Source organism: Pongo abelii, chromosome 8 (assembly GCF_028885655.2).
Source record: "Pongo abelii isolate AG06213 chromosome 8, NHGRI_mPonAbe1-v2.0_pri, whole genome shotgun sequence".
In the NCBI taxonomy this organism is placed as follows: domain Eukaryota; kingdom Metazoa; phylum Chordata; class Mammalia; order Primates; family Hominidae; genus Pongo; species Pongo abelii.
The window spans coordinates 21,513,043-21,530,733 of record NC_071993.2 but is presented as its reverse complement, the minus strand read 5'-3'; the positions used below and the strand labels follow the sequence as shown (position 1 = coordinate 21,530,733).

General features: G+C 45.3%; 1 long non-coding RNA gene across 1 annotated transcript; it reads right to left on the bottom strand.

Moving 5' to 3' along the window:
• Positions 1-1,703: 1,703 nt before the first annotated feature.
• LOC129048191 (uncharacterized) lies at positions 1,704-7,056 on the bottom strand. Its single transcript, XR_008510313.1, has 3 exons — positions 6,926-7,056; positions 3,568-3,852; positions 1,704-2,589 (listed from the first exon to the last, which is right to left on the bottom strand). It is a non-coding gene; the product is annotated as an uncharacterized LOC129048191 (long non-coding RNA).
• Between the last annotated feature and the right edge of the window lie 10,635 nt (positions 7,057-17,691).

The following is a 17,691-nucleotide window of genomic DNA, read 5'->3' as shown; positions in this document are numbered from 1 at the left end:
TTCATTCGTTTATTCATTTGAAGGTGTCCAGAATACGTTACAACAGCCTAAAGATTATTTTGAGCTGAAGGCATTTGGGAATCAACAGCTGCAAGAAGAGGCATTTGGCCGGGCACAGTGGCTCATACCTGTAATCCCAGCAGTTTGGGAGGCCGAGATGGGAGGATCACTTGAGGTCAGGGGTTCAAGACCAGCCTGGGCAACATAGTGAGACCCCATCTCTACTAAAAATTAAAAAATTAGCTGGGCATGGTGGCACACTTTTGTGGTCCCAGCTACTCAGGAGGCTGAGGATGGAGGCAGGAGGAATACTTGAGCCTGGGAGGATGAGGCTGCAATGAGCCATGATCATATCACTGCACTCCAGCCTGGGCAACAGAGCAATACCCTGTCCTTCCCACTCACCCCCAAAAAAAGGCTTTTTTTTCAAAACCAGAGAAGACTGACTCTTATCACTGAAGAGAGAAGTCAGCACAAGTCAGCACCTGAATGAGAAATTACCTAAACAGACAGATATTGTCACCAAACTATTGCTTTATTTATTTACTTATTCATTTTTTGAGGTAGAGTCTCACTCTGTCGCCCAGGCTGGAGTGCAGTGGCACGATCTCTGCACATTGTCACCTCTGCCTCCCAGGTTCAAGTGCTTCTCCTGTCTCAGCCTCCTGAGAAGCTGGGACTACAGGCATGTACCACCATGCCCTGATAAGTTTTGTATTTTTCATAGAGATGGGGTTTCTCCATGTTGGCCAAGTTGGTCTCCAACTCTTGGGCTCAAGTGATGCGCCCACCTCCGCCTGGGATTACAGGAGTGAGCCACCGTGCCTGGCCAGCTTTAGATGAATGTTTGTGTCTCCCTCCAAAATTCATATGTTGAAATCCTAACACCCAATATGAGGATATTTGGAGATGGAGCCTTTGGGAGGTAATTAGGTCGAGGGCGGAGACCTCAAAAATGGGATTATGCCCATATAGAAGAAGCCCCAGAGAGATTCCTTGCCTCTTCCACCATGGGAGACCTCAAAAATGGGATTATGCCCATATAGAGGAAGCCCCAGAGAGATTCCTTGCCTCTTCCACCATGGGGGGACACAGTGAAAAGTTGACCATCTCTGAGCCAGAAAGTGGGCCCTCACCAGATACCAAATCTGCCTGCATGTAGATTTTTGGACTTGTCAGCCTCCAGAACTGTGACAAGTAAATTTCAATTGTTTATAATTTTGTTATAGCAGCCCAAATGGATTTAGACAGCTATCATATCTCCTATCTATTCTCCTAAGGGCCCCTTTGTTTTTCCTAAAAATCACTTGTTCACCCAGAAGTGCCCCTCTGCCCCTCCCCATCCCCTATTAAGATGGTATATAAGCCCCAAATTCTAACCATCTCCTTGAATCACATTTCTTTGTGAGCTCCCATGCGTATGTATATGTGTAATAAAATCTGTTTTCCTTTTCCTCTGGCTAAACTTTTGTCTGTTTAATTTACAGGTGCCCAAATAAAGAACATAAGAGAGTAGAGAAAGTTTTTCCTCCCTGACATGTTCATTTATACACTTATTTTTCTTATCTGTCATTCAACGAATGCAGTTTTTTTTCCTGAGTCAAAAAGAATGACAAAACTTCTATTTAGCTGTTACAATGATTTACATATTTTTTTTTAAAAAGCAGAGAAAAAACCTACATATCATCTGAATGCTTTTTTTTAAAAAAATTGGTTTATTATTTTTTTTAAAGTTCTGGGATACATGTGCAGGACGTGCAGGTTTGTTACATAGGTAAATGTGTGCCATGGTGGTTTGCTGCACATATCAACCCATCACCTAGGTATTAAGCCCAGCATGCATTAGCTATTTATTCTGATGCTCTCCCTGCCCCCCCAGCTTCCCCCAACAGGCCCCAATGTGTGTTGTTCCCCTCCCTGTGTCCATGTGTTCTCATTGTTTAGCTCCCATTTATAAGTGAGAACATGTGGTGTTTGGTTTTTTGTTCCTGCGTTAGTTTGCTGAGGATAATGGCATCCAGCTCCATCCATGTCCCTGCAAAGGACATGATCCCGTACCTTTTTATGGCTGCATAGTATTCCATGGTGTATGCATACCACATTTTTTTATCTAGTCTATCATTGATGGGCATTTGAGTTGATTCCTTGTTTTTGCTGTTGTGAATAATGCTGAAATGAACATATGTGTGCATGTATCTTTAGAACAGAATGGTTTATATTCCTTTGGGTATATACCCAGTAATGGGATTGCTGGGTCAAATGGTATTTCCGGTTCTAAATCTTTGAGGAATCGCCACGCTGTCTCGCACAATGGTTGAACTAATTTACATTCCCAACAACAGTGTAAAAGGGTTCCTATTTCTCCACAACCATGCCAGTATCTGTTGTTTCTTGAGTTTGTAATAATTGCCATTCTGATTGGCCTGAGATGGTGTCTCATTGTGGTTTTGATTGGCATTTCTCTAATGATCAGTGATGTTGAGCTTTTTCTCAGTGAACGCAGTTTTTAAGTGAAGGCTTTTCTCCAGGCGATGTGCAAGGTGTTGCAGGGAATGAGTGAGGGGAAGTTGTCCAGGACGCTGTCCTTTCCTTTGAGGAGCAAACATATATAAACAAACAATCACATCATAAGGCATGGTCAGCGTGAGTGAGGGGTGCACATTGGAGAGGCAAGTCACTTTGTTAGGAGAGTAAGTGTTATCTTTTCCTTCATCCAAGAACACTTTGAAAGACTGGTCCCTGGGAACCCCTAAGAAGTTCTAATTCTTTCTTAAATTTTTATTTTTTATTTTTATTTTTTTGAGACGGAGTCTTGCTCTGTCACCCAGACTGGAGTGCAGTGGCGCGATCTCCGCTCACTGCAAGCTCTGCCTCCCAGGTTCAGGCCATTCTCCTGCCTGAGCCTCCCGAGTAGCTGTAACTACAGGAGCCCACCACCACGCCCGGCTAATTTTTTGTATTTTTAGTAGAGATGGGGTTTCACCATGTTAGATAGGACGGTCTCGACCTCCTGACCTCGTGATCCGCCCGCCTGGGCCTCCCAAAGTGCTGAGATTACAGGCATGAGCCACGGCGCCCAGCCAATTTTTATTTTTTATATTTTGAGACAGGGTCTTGGTCTGATGGAGTGCAGTGGTATGATCATAGCTCACTGCAGCCTTGTCCTCCTGGATTCAAGCGACCCCCCTCACCTCAGCCTTCCGAGTAGCTGGGACTACAGGTGTGTCACCATGCCTGGCTAATTTTTCTATTTTTTGTAGAGATGGGATTTCACCATGTTGCCCAGGCTGGTCTCGAACTCCTGAGCTCGGGCAATCCGCCCACCTCGGCCTCCTAAAGTGCTGGGATTGTAGGCATGAGCCACCGCGCCTGGCCTGAAGTTCTTATTCTGACAGAGGAGGGACAGAAGGAGCAAGGGGAGCCCCTAGGAAACAATGCCAGGGTTCGCTGGGTTGCTTTGAAGTGAGTCTAAATTCAGACCTTTCTGGCCAGCTGAATTTCCAACTGTTTCAAGTTTTTGAAACAGGAGGGTTTTCAGATGTGCAAAAACGATTTGCTTACTCTTACCTTCTCCTCCTTAATGGGCATTTTTCCTTTAAATGCTATACAGATGACAGAAGTATTCCCACTCCGAGGGTAAACTGGAAAGTACACGTCATAGTCCTAGACACGTTTGATGTTGAGTTTTGCTTTTGGATGCTCGGCTTCATGAGCTTATATGTCTAGGCCCTTCTAAATCAGAAACGGATCCTTAACACGGGGTAGCGGCATCGCTGCCTGGATTCAGGGAGGGAGGCGCAGAGGTTCTATTTGGCTTCCTTTATTGTTCTATGGATGGCATGAAGAGATTTCCTATAAAAGAGAAATCAGAAACCAGAATAAGGTATCCTGTTTGTTATCTCTGGTCAGGCAAATAGCATTAAAAAAAATCTTTTTCAACATTAGATTTGCATCGCATGTGTTGGAGTGTCTTATGAAGACCAAATAAATGGTTCATGAGGAACTAGGTGGAAATAGTCTCTCATGAGATTTGCTTTGTTTATACCTCTAGGGTGGAGTGTTAGAAAACTGGAGCCGGATAAAGAAAATAAAGGCAGATTTTAGGGCTCACAGAAGTTCAGTTGGGTATTTTTGTTTTCTGTTTTTTTGTTTGTTTGTTTGTTTTTAGAGGTAAGTTCTGGTTCTACAATCCAGGCTGGCGTGCAGTGGTGTGATCTTGGCTCACTGCATCCTCGACCTCCCTGGGTCAAGCGATCCTCCCACCTCAGCCTCTCAAGTAGCTGGAACTACAGGCACACAGCACCACACTCAGCTAATTTTTGTATTTTTATGTAGAGATGGGGTTTCACTATGTTGCCCAGGCTGGTCTCAAGCGATTCGCCTACCTCGGCCTCCTAAAGTGCTGGGGTTATCGATGTGAGCCCCTGCACCTGACCAAAAGGATGTTGTTTTCGTACTACAGACCCCTCTCTGGGAGGCAAGGTGCTTAATTTTGCGTTAAGTGGTGAAGAATCCTTCTTTCTGTTTATAATTAACCATTTGGCAGAGTATTTGGAAATGCTAATGGTCTTCGATTTACACCCTCAAGATAGATCTTCTTTCCCAGTTGGGATTATGCTTTTCCCACCAGGGCCCTGGGGCCCAGGGAACGGCTCTGCCAACTCAGGGAGTCCTTACTGGGGGAGAGTCTCTTCTCTCTTTCTCTTTCCTCGCTCTCATGCTCAGGTTCAATAATACATGATGGTGTTTTTATAGTGAAGATATAGTCTTAATTGGGAAAAAAGTATGTAAAAGAATACTCTAAACGACCGGGCATGGTGGCTCACGCCTGTAATCCCAGCACTTTGGGAGGCCGAGGTGAGTGGATCACCTGAGGTCAGGAGTTCCAGACCAGCCTGACTAACATGGTGAAACCTCGTCTCTACTAAAAATACAAAAATTAGTTAGGTGTGGTGGTGGGTGCCTGTAATCCCATCTACTTGGGAGGCTGAGGTGGGAGAATCGCTTGAACCCAGGAGGTGGAGGTTGCAGTGAGCTGAGATTGTGCCACTGCACTCCAGCCTGGGCAACAGAGCAAGACTGTCTCAAAAAAAAAAAAAAAAAAATACTCTAAAAGCGATGCCCTATTGGAAGAATATTGAAGATACATGTAAATCACATCGTCTTTTTTTTTTTTTTTGGAGACAGGGTCTCGCAGTGTCACCCAGGCTGAAATGCAAGTGGTACAATCAGAGCTCACTGCAGCCTTGGCCTCCTTCCACCTCAGCCTCCTGAGTAACTAGGACTATAGGTGCAGGCCACCATGCCTGGCTAATTTTTTTTTTTTTTTGAGGTGGAGTTTCACTCTTGTTGCCCAGGCTGAAGAGCAGTGGCACAATCTCGGCTCACCGCAAACTCCGCCTCCCAGGTTCAAATGATTCTCCTGCTTCAGCCTTCCGAATACCTGGGATTATAGGCATGCACCACCACGTCTGGCTAATTTTTGTATTTTTAGTAGAGACAGGGTTTCTCCATGTTGGTCAGGCTGGTCTTGAACTCCCAACCTCAGGTGATCCACCCAGCTCGGCCTCCCAAAGTGCTGGGATTACAGGCTTGAGCCACCGTGCCCAGCCTACATCATCTTTATACTAAGAGGAAGAGCAGTCAATATAATTCAGTTTTTTTCCTCATTATGCCATTGATAAACTAACCCTGAGAAGGTATGCCTCTTTTTTTTTTTGAGACAGGGTCTTGCTCTGTCGCCCAGACTGGCGTGCAGTGGCACAATCTCGGCTCACTGCAGCCTCTGCCTCTTGGGTTCAAGTGATTCTCCTGCCTCAGCCTCCGGAGTAGCTGAGACCACAGGCGTGCACCACCACGCCCAGCTAATTTTTAAATTTTTAGTAGAGACAGTGTTTCGCCATGTTGGCCAGGCTGGTCTCGAACTCCTGGCCTCAAGTGATCTGCCTGCCTCAGCTTCTCAAAATGCTGGGATTACAGGCATAAGCCTCTGTGCCTGGCCTGGCATGTCTCTTTTTGTATTGACCGAACTTCTAAATGAGAAAACTAACCCCCCAAACAGACTCAAGTAACTCCTATTAGTTGTTTTGATTTTATTGGGTTAAATTTGAGGAAAATGCTGGGCGCTATGGTGCACACCTGAGTGGTAGTCCCAACTATTCAGGAGGCTGAGGTAGGAGAATTGCTTGAGCCCAGGAGTTTGAGGCTTTGGTGCATGATGATTACACCTGTGAATAACCACTGCACTCCAGCCTGGGTACCATAGCAAGACCCTGTCTCTAAACATGTTTAAAACACACACACACACACACACACACACACACACACACACACACAAAGGCCGTGTGCAGTGGCTCAGCCTGTAATCCCAGCAATTTGGAAGGCTGAGGCAGGCGGATCACAAGGTCAGGAGTTCGAGACCAGCCTGACCATCACAGTGAAACCCCATCTTTACTAAAACTACAGAAGTTAGCTGGGCATGGTGGTGCATGCCTGTAGCCCCAGCTACTTGGGAGGCTGAGGCAGGAGAATCACTTGAACCCAGGAGGCAGAGGTTGCAGTGAGCTGAGATTGTATCACTGCACTCCAGCCTGGGCAACAGAGCAAAGACATCTCAAAACAAAACAAAACACCCCCCCCCCCCAAAAAAAACCAAAAAAACAAAAACCAAAACAAAAAAACTTGAGGAAAATATAGTAGTCCCTCCTCCGCAGTTTCACTTTCCAAGGTTTCAGTTACCCAAGGTCAACTGTGGTCTGAAAATACTAAACGGCAAATTCCAGAAATAAACAATTCGTAAGTTTTAAACTGCTTGCCGCTCTGAGTAGCATGATGAAATAATGGCGGTGGGGAGGGGGCGTCCCTTCTCTGTCCCACGCTGTACAAATCTTCCCTTTGTCCAGCGTATTCACATTGTGGATGCTACCTGTCTGCTAGTCATTGACATATTCTGCTCCTGACATCCAACCATCAAGATGGTCATGGCTCTGTGATCCAGGATCACCTGAAGCAGATCATCCTTTCTCTGACATATTGTCAGAAGGTCAGTAGTTGCCTAACATGACATCACAATGCCTGTGTCATTCACCTCACTGCATCTCACCAGGTAGGTATTGTATCATCTCACATCATCATGAGAAGAATGGTGAGTATAGAACAGTAAGATATTTTGAGAGAGAGAACACATTTGTGTAACTTTTATTGCAGTATATTGTTAGAATTATTCTATTTTATTATTAGCTATTATTGTAGCTTTTTTTTTTTTTTTTTTGAGACGGAGTCTTGCTCTGTGGGTCAGGCTGGAGATGGAGATGGAGTGCAGTGGTGCAATCTCTGCTCACCGCAACCTCCGCCTTCTGGGTTCAAGCAATTCTCCTGCCTCAGCCTCCCCAAGTAGCTAGGATTACAAGTGCCTGCCACTAGACCCGGCTATTTTTGTGTGTGTGTGTGTGTATTTTTAGTAGAGACGGGGTTTCACCATGTTGGCCAGGCTGGTCTTGAACTCCTGACCTCAAGTGATCCATCTGCCTTGGCCTCCTGAAATGCTAGGATTACAGGTGTGAGCCACCAGGCCTTGCCCTATTACCTATTATTAGTCTCTTACTGTGCCTAATTTATAAATTAAACATCATAGATTTGTATGTATAGAAAAAAAAAACATATATACATAGGATTCAGTACAATCCATGGTTTCAGACTTCCACTGGGGGTCTTGGAATGCATCCCACAAAGATAAGCAGGGGGCTGTTGTAACATAATTAGAGCTAAGTGAACCATACATTCTTTCCCTGAAGGAGATAAAGTCCCCTAATATCAAAGACAGTTTAGAAAGGATAACCTAGGATATCAAATACCTTTCAGGTTTACCATTTTTTTCTTTTCTTAACTTTTTTTTTTTTTTTTTGGTGAGTGTGGGAGGTTTGGTTTAGGGCTGAATAACTGATCTTTATCTATCTAGACATCTTCTTTTCTAGATATCTAGCTATCTAGACAGCTATCTATCTAGCTGTCTAGACAGCTTCTTTTCTTGGTTGCAATTTCATCACCTAAAATGACTCTGTATATATAAACATTGTTCTTCTTTAATAGAAACCTGATGAACTTTGAAATTTATTTGAAATATGTATTCAATATAAACCACTCTTCATTTCTTGCAAAAGTAGAGTAACACAGCAGCCTCTCTCTTTTTTTTTTCAAAATTATTTTCTATTCTCTCATTTTTCATAGCACCCCTGTTCAAACTGAATGGGAATACTGATAAACATGAAAACATGCTCAACTTCTCTAATAATCAAAGAAATACATATTAAAATGAGATGCCACTGCTTCTTCTATCACTGGGACCGAAATGAAAGGTATTCATCATATCCATTGTTGGTGAAAAAGCCGGACTGAGAAAGATCAGAGAGAGCGCCACCCCCATTCCCCACAGCGTTTCAGTTCTGGCCCTGCTCTGTGGCTGCCCCTCAAGCCTGAAAATCACCTCATATTCTTACAATAAATCCCTTCTCCTCTCTCGCTTCCATTTTTCTTTACTTATTTGCAAGTAAAGAGCGTTAATCAATCTAAAGAATTTTTTTTTTTGGCTTTCATTTCAACCTGTTTTCTCTCTTTTCTTTTCTTTTTTTTTTTTGAGACAGGGTCTAGCTCTGTTGCCCAGGCTGGAGTGCAATAGCGTGATCTCAGCTCACTGCCCGCCTCCTGGGTTCAAATGAATCTCCTGTCTCAGCTTCCTGAGTAGCTGGGATTACAGGTGCCTGCCACCATGCCCGGCTAATTTTTGTATTTTTTGTAGAGACAGGGTTTCACTATGTTGGTCAGGCTGGTCTCAAACTCCTGACCTCAAGCGATCTGCTCTGCTCAGCCTCCCAAAGTGCTGGGATTACAGGTGTGAGCCACCGTGCTCAGCCATGTTTTCTCTTTATAGTATTTGTTACTTCTACAAATTGATCACTTGGAGTTTCTTGCCTTGACTGTATTAAGGATATCTAATGGCTTCCTAATTTTTCTCTCCTGGATCCTGCATTGGATCATTTTCAGTTGTAGGCCTTTTCTGTGAACTTATGTGTATTTTCCCCTTTTCCTTTGTCTAAGTGTGATTTTGCAGGCTTCACCTTTTTTCCTCCTCCCTTTTCTGAGCTTCAAACAAAAGGTAAATCTGTTCAAGGTTGATGATTGCTGATTGCTGACCGACTAAAATATTCATTGCCCTTGGCTCTATTCATTATATACTTCTTACAGCCATAGCTGGGGGCAGATTGATGTGCTCAGCCCCCTAGTCATGCCCTAAAACAGATTCATCTGAGGGCTCTTGCAGTACTCAGGTAGGAGGACTTCCCAACCAGCCCCCTGACACACCCTCTGATTCTCTGAACTATCAGCTGTAACCCTCAGGGTGAACTGTAATCCCCAGGGAGGACCACAATCTCCAAGGTAGATTGCAATCTCCATGACAGACTGCGGCAGGATCCTTCTGTTCTCTAATTCAGGGGTCTCCAACCCCTTGGCTATGGATGGGTACTGGTCCATGACCTCTTGGGTACCAGGCTGGATAGCAGAAGGTGGGCTGTGGGTGAGCGACCATTACCACCTGATATGGCTTTGCTGTGTCCCCACCCAAATCTCATCTTGAATTGTAGCTCCCTTAATTCCAACATGTTGTGGGAGGGACTTGATGGTGGTAACAGAATCATGGGGGTGGTTTCCCCCATACTGTTCTCATGGTAGTGAATAAGTCTCATGAGATCTGATGGTTTTATAAGAGGAAACCTCTTTCGCTTGGCTCTCTTTGCTTGTCTCTCTTTTTTTGCTCTTGTCTGCCACCACGTAAGACGTGCCTTTTGCCCTCTGCCATGATTGTGAGGCCTCCCCAGCCACATGGAACTGTGAGTCCATTAAATCTCTTTTTCTTTAAAAATTACCCAGTCCAGGCTATGTCTGTATCAGCAGCATGAAAACAGACTAGTACACCATCTGAGCTCTGCCTATCAGATCAGAGGCTGCCTTAGATTCTCATAGAAGCACGAACTCTATTGTGAATTGTGCATGTGAGGGATCTAGGTTGCATGCTCCTTATGAGAATTTAACTAATTCCTGATGATCTGAGGTGGAACAGTTTGATCCTGAAGCCATCCCCACCCCGCATCTGTGGAAAAATTGTCTTCCATGAAACCGGTCCCTGGTGCCAAAAAATGCTGGGGGCTGCTACTCTAATTCAATCTTACAGAGGAGGAAAAATAATTTTCTCCAAATCCTTTGCAGGGGAGAAAAAGTAACATCTTTTCCTCACCCAGCACAAGGTTCATGGCTGAAACTCCTATAACAAAAGGCATTAACAAGAGAAAAGCATATAAACTTAATATAATTTTTTTTTTTTTTTTTGAGATGGAGTTTCGCTCTTGTTGCCCCAGCTGGAATGCAACCTCTGCTTCCCAGGTTCAAGCAATTCCCCTGCCTCAACTTCCCAACTAGCTGGGATTACAGGTGTCTACCACCATGCCTGGCTAATTTTTTGTATTTTTAGTAGAGGTAGGGTTTCACCATGTTAGCCAGGCTGGTCTCCAACTCTTGACCTCAGGTGATCCACCTGCCTCACCCTCCCAAAGTGCTGGGATTACAGGTGTAAGCCATTACACCCAGCTAAACTTAATATAAGTTTTATGTGACACAGGAGTCTTGAAATGAAGACCCAAAGAAATGGGAAAACTGGTTTTTCTTTTTGTTTTTAGAGGTGAGGTCTTGCTATGTTGCCCAGGCTGGAATGCAGTAGTTATTCACAGGCACGATCATGGCACACTGCAGCCTTGAACTCCTGGGCTCAAGTGATTCTCCCGCCTCAGCCTCTCATTGGTGGGACCACAGGCACACACCACCGCACCTGGCAAAACTGTATTTTTATGATTAGGTGTGATGAAGAGTGGATATGATACGGACAGAAGACAGGGAAATACTGGGTAGAAGAGGGCAGTTCCCGGCAAAGGCCCCACCTTCAAGCCTGGAGGCCCACGGCCCTAAATGGGGACGGGCATTCCTGTTTTTCCACCCAAAACATTGCCTTTTGGTCCACCATGCCCTTTATCCTGTACCCACATAAACCCTAAACCCCAGGTTCCAGAAGGAGACGAGCAGATGAAGAGATGGGATAAGCAGATGAATGGCAAAATGATGCAGCAGACGAAGAGGGAAGAAGAGGAATATCTGAATGCCGAGAGGAGTTTTGCTGGGGGCGGCCAGAGAGGGATTGGGCTGCTGGACAGCCAAGCTCCAGGGGAAGATCATCTTCCCATCTTCCCACTCCATCCCCCACTTCTGGCTCCCCATCCATCCTGCTGAGAGCCACCTCCACCACTCAACAAAAACCTGCATTACCCTTCAAGCCCATGTGTGACCTGATTCTTCCAGGATGCTGGGCAAGAGTTTGAGATACAAAAAGCTGTCACATTGACCTTCTGCCCCTGTGAGAAGGCAGAGGGTCCATTAAGCTGGTTAACATGTAAGTCATCTGTGGATGGCAGGGCAAAAAGGGCACACTATAACACACGCTCACTTGGGCTCCTGCATCTGTCCGTCTGTGTAATCCCCCTTCCCTGAGAGGTTTGACCAGCAGCAGTGACTGAACAGGTGAGCCACGCCCCTGTTGCACATCCTACGAGGGGGATCAGGGAACTCTCCCATTTCAGATAGTTGTGTAGAAATATAACTGAATCCAAGCTCGTACCACTTGCTGCACAGCAGCCAGTAAGTCAAGAGACAAAGTATTGGGGCAAGGAAAACAACTTCATTCTGAGAGCCAGCAAACTGAGAAGATGGCAGACTAGTGTTCAAAAGAACCATCTTGGCAGGGTGTGGTGGCTCACATCTGTAATTCCAGCACTTTGGGAGGCTGAGGCAGGTGGATCACTTGAGGCCAGGAGTTTGAGCCAGCCTGGCCAACATGGTGAAATGCCATCTCTACTAAAAATACAAAAATTAGCTGGGTATTGTAGCAGATGCCTGTAATCCCAGCTACTTGGCAGGCTGAGGCAGGATAATTGTTTAAGCCCAGGAGGTGGAGGTTGCAGTGAGCTAAGATTGCACCACTGCACTCCAGCCTGGGTGACAGAGAGAGACTCTGTCTCAGAAAAAAAAAAAAAAAAGAACCATCTTAAGTCAGTTACAAATTTCAGACACTTTTTATGTTAAGGGCAGGGGGAAGAAAAGAGGGCTTGTGGTCAAGAGAGGTAACTGATGATCACAGACATCTGGGCATCAGCAAGGGCCCGAGGAGGTTGGGAAAATTCTTGGTCCTGGGTCAGGTCACAATGTTTCTATAATTTTTTTTTTTTTTTTTTGAGATGGCGTTTCACTCTTTTTGCCTAGGCTGGAGTGCAGTGGCGTGATCTCAGCTCACCGCAACCTCTGCATCCGAGGTTCAAGCGATTCTCCTACCTCAGCCTCCCGAGTAGCTGGGATTGCAGGCATGCACCATTATGCCCGGCTAATTTTTTTGTATTTTTAATAGAGACGGGGTTTCTCCCTGTTGGTCAGGCTGGTCTCGAACTCCTGACCTCAGGTGATCCACCTGCCTCAGCCTTCCAAAGTGCTGGGATTACAGGCGTGAGCCACCGTGCCCGGCCTAACATTTTTATTTGTATATATATCCTCCTTATCTCCTCTTGGGTTAGTTTTGGGAAAGGGACTATTATTTTTTTTCTAAAGCTAAACTATAAACTAAATTCCTCATATAATTAGATGGTATGCATGCAAAGTTAAGCAGAAGCTTTTGAACCTAAAGGATATTACCGTGGTGGAGGGGGTGGTCAGAGACAAAATGGAGTCAGTCATGCTAAGACTCCATCCACTGTTACAGAAGGATGATTGGGGCTGGGTACGGTGGCTCACACCTGTAATCCCAGCATTTTGGGAGGCCAAGGCTCACAGATCGCCTGAGGTCAGGAGTTTGAGACCAGCCTGGCCAACATGGTAAAACCCTGTCTCTACGAAACAAAAATTAGCCAGGTGTGGTGGCAGGTGCCTGTAATCCCAGCTACTCAGGAGACTGAGGCAGGAGAATTGCTTGAACCTGGGAGGCGGAGGTTGCAGTGAGCCAAGATTGAGCCACTGCTCTTCAGCCTGGGTGACAGAGCAAGACCCTGTCTCAAAGAAAAAAAAAAAAAGTATGATTGGAGCAAGAGGGTATGATCTAATGGTAATAGACTGGGGGAAAATTAGTAAGGCTTGTTTGTTCAGATTCTTCTTTGTTTCTCTGTCTTCATTCCTTTCATGTGAATATAGGAAGGACCCTTCTGGAATGACCTATTTTGGAAAGTTCAGAGAATTCTTTCATGACCTGCTTCAGGAGAGAAGGGCAGAAGGTCAGAGAGATCTTCTTGCTTCTGCTGTTTTCTCAAATGCCAAAGTATCATATTTTGGGATAGCATGTCCTGAACCCCATTACTTTCATAGTACTTAGTTAAGATAGACCCCTGTAACAAAAGACAGATTAACAAGAGAAAAACAAACAGAAGCTTATTACCATGTATACCTCATGTATACACAGATGATATCCAGAGAAATGAGTACAATCTCAAAGAGGTGGCTTTGAACTCAGGATTAAATACCATTATCTGCAGAAACAGTGCAGGGGAAGGCTTATGGGGATGTGATCAGAAAAATTATGGTAAATAAGAGAAAAGTTTGTTATGCAGATTTAGGTTGATGCCTCCTCCAGTTAATATACAATGTCTGGGCTTCTGGCTGGACTCCATCGTCAAACCTGGAACCTCGATTCGACCCTAAGTGAAAACAGCTGACCCTGATACAGAAGGGCTGGGCTCCTGGCTAAATTCCATCCTCAAGCCTGGAAACTCGGCACCATTTTGCACACAAATGATTGCCTTTTTGGCCCATCCTGTCCCCTATCCTGTGCCCATAAAAACCAGAGCAGCTGGCAGAAAAAAAAAAAAGAAAAGACAACACAAGCAGCTGACCAGCAAGGATATAAGCTGCTGAACCTCAGGGATGCAAGCTGCTGAATGGTGAGTAGAGAAGCAACTGAGTGTTGGAGACGATGGTTAAATGAGGCTAACTTCAGACAGTGCAGTTTCAGGGGGGAGCCCGGCCAGAGACAGCTGGACTGCAGGGAAAGATCACCTTCTTCCCGCACTGTCTCCTTTACAGCTCCCCTTCCACTGAGAGCCACTTTCACTACTCAATGAAGTCCTCCGCATTCATCATCTTTCAAACAGTTCATGTGACCTGATTCTTCCTGGACACTGAACAAGAACTCAGGTGTCAAAAAGGGCAGGTGCAGGAGGTTCTCACCCTCACCATTCACTGAGTTATTAACACTTAGCTGTCCATGGACTGCAGGCTTGGTGAAACGAGCCACTCTAGTTCCTGCCCACAAAGGGGGTCAAGGTCAAGGGAATAATCCCATCTCACAGTGATAAGAGTCTGTTGTGATTAAGAGTCATCCTTCTCTTGTGATGGAGTCATCCTTCTCTTCCTGGTACAGGAAGATAGCCTTAAAAATGGAGATTCCCTTTACAGATGTAAATTTCCCTTACAAAAGGGTAACTTCTACTGTTTTCAGAACATCTCTTGGGTTTGTAGTTTCTCAAACTCATCCTTATGCCAAAGAGGCATTTTTTTGGGGTGACATATTTTAGTCTTCTACAGTCATTTTGGGGTGCATACTTTTGGTCCCCTACAACCTATAGAATTTTTCCTGTGGAGTTTAAGCCTCACAGGATGCAGGGCCTCACTGCTCCCCAGCCTTCTTTCTTTCCCTGAGTTTTCTGGCGGAGAAATGGGCTACACGTGGGGATCTTACTCTGGCTGTTTCACCGTTTATTATTCAGTATTTTGGTAGCCACACACCCTCCGTCTCTGAGACAGGAAGTAGACTCAGAGGGAGGTATAACATGTCTTATGACTTTTTTCGGTCTGGCTCTGGTTAGATTTTTCTTAACTCAGCTCCATTGGCAATAACAACGGGTGGAAATTTCTAACAGGTTTTGGCATGAGATTGTCTCTCGGTCTGACTTTTCAGTAGGAGAAAGGAAGCTGATGAGGAATCCAGTTCTCCTTTGAACAGTGACTTAGCAATGTCTTCCCACCACACGAAATCTACCTTGCTCTCTATGGGTTTCAGTAGTCTGTACAATCTGGCCTAATCCCAAAATTCACACCCTCCACTGCCAGGAGGCTGGCCTCCTTTGCTGTTTTTTTTTCATGCCACTTGCTTCCTGGCAGGTTCCCTTTCTCTGTTTAGCTATATTCTTTCATGTGTAAACCAAAAATAAAATACTAAGTCCTCCAACCGACTAAATGGACTCCCCTCTTGGCCAAGGGGATCCCAAAGAAACATAAAAAACTAGTTCAGGCCGTGATGGGAAGGGAAGTTGGACATGCCTCATTATACCTTCTCCCTTTTGGAGTTGAAACACAATTGATCAGCATTAACATTAAAATAGAGATCACAGGACTGACAAAACAGACTCTTTGTAGCAATAAGGTAACAAATTCTAACCTGACTGGTATAGCATCACAAGACAGATAACAACAAGCCTTAGAGGAAATCAAAGTATTTTATTCCAAAGTGAGACAGGCTAGTTCCCTTGACCTAGACCCCCTTCAGGGATGGGAACTGGAGTGACTCCTTTCACTCAGCCTGCTCCTGGCCACTCCTTGTGAGAGGGAGCATGTGAGCAAGCAAATGCGGGAACTGGAGGGAAAGAAGCTAGAACCGGCTGGTCACTCCTGTCTGGCAGGAGCAGGCTCTGTGAGACTCCCTGCAGCATCCAAGCCCCTGCGCTCTCAGCGCCTGGGTTCTTGTCTGCTGTCCGGGAAAAATCAGGTCACTGGAATGGATCGAAGGGTGGTGTATGCGGAGGGTTTTACTGGGCAATGGATGTGGCTCTCAGTGGAATGGGGAGTTGGAAAGGGGATGGTGTGGGGAGAAGGTGATCTTTCCCTGAAGCCACACTGTTTGAAGTTAGCTGTGTCTATCCGTAGTCTCCAATGCTCAGCAACTTGCATCCCCACCGGTCAGCCATATGTGTTGCTCTGCCAGCTGAAGTCTTTTTATGGGCACAGGATAGGGGCATGGCAGGCCAAAAAAAGCAACATTTGGGTGGAAAAACCGGGCCAGCTGTTTTCACTTAGGGCCATGGTTTCAAGATTAAGGGTGGGTTTAGCCCGGAGCCCAGCCATTGGGCATCACAAGTATATTTCTTTTCTTCTTGTTCTTTTTTTTTTTTTTTTTGAGACAAAGTTTCACTCTGTTGCCCAGGTTGGAGTGCAGTGGCATGATCTTGGCCCACTGCAACTTCTGCCCCTTGGGTTTAAGCAATTTTCCTACCTCAGCCTGCTGAGTAGCTGGCATTACAGGTGCACACCACCATGCCCTGCTAATTTTTGTGTTTTTAGTGGATACGGGGTTTCACCATGTTGGCTGGGCTGGTCTTGAACTCCTGACCTCAAGTGATCCACCTGCCTCGGCCTCCCAAAGTGTTGGGATTACAGGCATGAGCCACTGCACCTGGCTCAAAAGTATATTTCTTTGACATATTTTGGAATGGCTCTGCAAAGCCATCTCTTGTGGGGTAAATTCATATTCCGTAGAGAATCTCCTTCCCTTTCTAGGTCTTTTCCTGATTGAAGGGAGATTTAATTGAGACTCTGACACCTTTTACGATCCAAAAGGAGACATTTACCATCTATTCTCTCTGAAGCCTGCTACTTAGAGGTTTCGTGTACATAACAAGAACCTTGGCTTCCAAAACCTCTCTTATCTTAACTTAAGCATTTCTTTCCGACTTCAACTCTTTTTTTTCTGAGATGGAGTCTTGCCCTGTCGCCCAGGCGGGAGTGCAATGGCACAGTCTTGGCTCACTGCAACCTCCGCCTCCTGGGTTCAAGCGATTCTCCTGCCTCAGCCTCCTGAGTAGCTGGGATTGCAGGCAAGCACCACCATGCCAGGCTAATTTTTTGTATCTTTAGTAGAGATGGGGTTTCATCATGTTGGCCAGGCTGGTCTCGAACTCCTGACATCGTGATCCGCCGGCCTCGGCCTCCCAAAGTACCGGGATTACAGGTGTGAGCCACCACACCTGGCCTTCTGACTTCAACTCTTTAGGCAACACTTAACTCTTTCAACCAACGGCCAGTCAGAAAGTCTTTGAATCAACCATGACCTGTAAGCATTTTCCCTTCAAATGACCTGCCTTCCTGGGCCAAACCAATGTGTACTTTCCATGTATTGATTTATGTTTTTGCCTGTAACTTCTGTCTCCCTAAAATATATAAAACCAAGCTATAACCCCACCACCTTGGGCACATGTTCTTAGAACCTCTTGGGACTGGGCCCCAGGTTATAGTCATTCATATCTGGCTCAGAATAAACCTCTTTAAGTTACAGATTTTGACTATTTAAAATCAACACATGTAATGCCAGATCCGGTTCCATCTCCTTCATGGAGCCTTTTTATAATCCCAGCCTACACTGAGGCCCTCTGCTCTCATCCATTCATTCATTCACTGATGTGGGGGCCAAGGTCCGTGGCACTCCCTAAAGTTTTGCTGAAAAAAAAAATCACTAACATGGGGGAGATTGAGTAACGGGAGAAAAGGCATACAAATTTATTTAATGTGTATACACGGGAGCGTTCAGAATGAAGACTCAACCCAATAGTGAGGTACAAAAGTTTA